We start from the raw sequence: 2,306 nt of genomic DNA, 5'->3' as shown, positions 1-2,306 counted from the left end.
GGGCTCGCACTTCCGCTGGCGTCAGGCGGCGGGGCTCCGGCGACCTCTTCCCGGCTGGGTGGCGGTCGCCGAAGTCCACCCACCCACAGGCAGGCCCGGCGCTCCCGAGTCATGCGCCGGCCTGGCTGCGCTCGCCTTCTTGTTGGGAGGACGCAGCGTCCCTTCGACCCCTGGCTCCGGCGAAAGAGCTGGTTGCTATCTCCGGTTTTGGAGCCTTTACTGAGCGCGTTTCCCAGTACCTTGCACTGAACCGGCTGAGTGCAAGTCTCCGGGAACCCCTGCGACGCGCTAACTGGGACATGACGGGATCCTTGTTCCTGAAATCCCTTTATCTCCCTCATCTGCCAAAAAAGCTTCACAACTTTCGAGCCCTCACCTCTGCTCAATCTCCTCGAATCCCTAGACATTGACTGTTCTACCCTGACGTTATCACGGCATTTTGGGAATCCTGTTAGAGCCCTTACAGCGCTGCCCTGAATATTAATCTGTTTTTCAGCCAATCCTCCCTTACTTGCCTAAGAGCACTTCCTGGCCCACGGACTCAGTTTGCATCGGAGCCTCGTTAGAAAGGGGATATTCGATAATTGCTTGTTTAGAATAGAAAGCAGGGACGCCCCCCACCCCCCAATTTTTTTTCCCACCCAGATCTGCTCTCCTCACAGCCATGTCCCCAAAAAAAGTAAAGGAAAGTTTTTTAGTGTGAATTTTGCACCACGCTTTTACTCTTTGAAGTAAACATTACCCAGGGCTGGATTAAGGAATGCGAGAGCCCTAAACATTGATAATCTGTGATTCCCCTTCCTCTGTTTACTCACGTATTCCAACAGGATGTGGAGTTCCCATTGCTTGTTTACCAGGCCACAAGAGCATACCCTTGTGTTTGTATCATGGTAAAGAGCATTGCTGTCCCACTTGGCTGGAGTTGCTGGATCAGCAGATGTGGATGTACAAAACGGTTCTCTCAAAATGGATCAGAGACCTGTCATCTATTAATATAATCCATTCTTGCCCAGTAACTGGTCATGTTGGATCCAGGTGCATATTGGGTGAATGTAGCGAGAGTTAGACTAGACAGCCCACCTCCACCTCTTGTTTATTAGAAAAAAATAGTATACTCCCAAGAGACCCGCTGAGATAAGAATGTCAATTACACCATCGAGGACTGTAGGAGATAGATGTCAAGGAAGGTGTTAGTGGTAGGGGCCTCGTAGTTTAAACAATCTTGCACGGGTACCCTTACGACCCTGTGTGAACTTTATTTCCAGCTGGCACATTCTCATGCACTGGAGCTGGGATCAGTTTCATTGAGCGCCCTGCCGGTTCCGTTCCATGCCGGTGCTGTCTTTTCCTTGTGTCCTGTCTGCTTGGCATCTCTGGGCCTTTGCCTTGTACAACTGGTGCCCCTGTTTTGTTGATGCTCTAAGCTTACCTTGCTTATTGGATAATCTGTCCCTGACTCTACCCATTTTAAAAATAAGGCAACTGAAGCCCAGAAACTGGAGACCAAGCAAAGCTGGGGCTAGAATCCACATGTCTGATCCCCACATGTGCACAGCAAGGGTTGACATTAACTAGACTCACTTCCAGACTGAGCCTTTTGCAAGGGAGTGTCTTGTTGGACGGTTAGGAATTGGGGACTAAGAGGAAAGTCACGTGGGAACCAGTTCTGGGGTTATGAGCTACTCAGGATCTCCCAAAATCTCAGACCCTCACGTTTAGAGGAAGAGAAGTAATGGAGCAGGCCCTACACAGAGCCACACACAGTGCAGCAGCCTGCTGGGGGGATCGCCTGTGATTTATGAGAAGCCGAGGGTCTCACCTGATTTTGTGATGAAAAGTCCTGGTGCAGAGTCACTTCACTTCCACTTACTCATAGCCTGTAGAGATGGTTGGAGCCTGGGATTTCTGCCCCACTGGGAAGACCCGGTAGTTTTCTGGGAAGGGAAGACATGAAATCTACATATATTTGAACCAGTAGGGACTCAAGTCTCCCTTTCAGGGAAACTGAGGCTCAAGGCAGCAGAGAACACTCACCAGGGCCCACTGGGTAAGGGGCAGAGCTAGTACGAGGATCCAGGGCTCCTGACTCTTAATCCTGTGCTCTTTCTGCCAACTCGTTGCTAACATGGGAGGATTCTGTGAATTTGTCAACGCCAGCCTCTTTGAGAGAGAGAGGCCATAAGTCTTAATAACCCAGGGATTTGCAAAATGTGTCCAAAGGTACTTGAAGAGGATAGAGAAAGCCTGAGCTTCCGAACTCAGAAAGATACAAATTCTAACTCCACCAAGAGCTGGCTGGGTGACTT

This window comes from Trichechus manatus, unplaced genomic scaffold (assembly GCF_000243295.1).
Source record: "Trichechus manatus latirostris isolate Lorelei unplaced genomic scaffold, TriManLat1.0 scaffold00029, whole genome shotgun sequence".
NCBI classification, from domain to species: Eukaryota; Metazoa; Chordata; class Mammalia; order Sirenia; family Trichechidae; genus Trichechus; species Trichechus manatus.
This window is presented reverse-complemented; position numbering follows the sequence as displayed.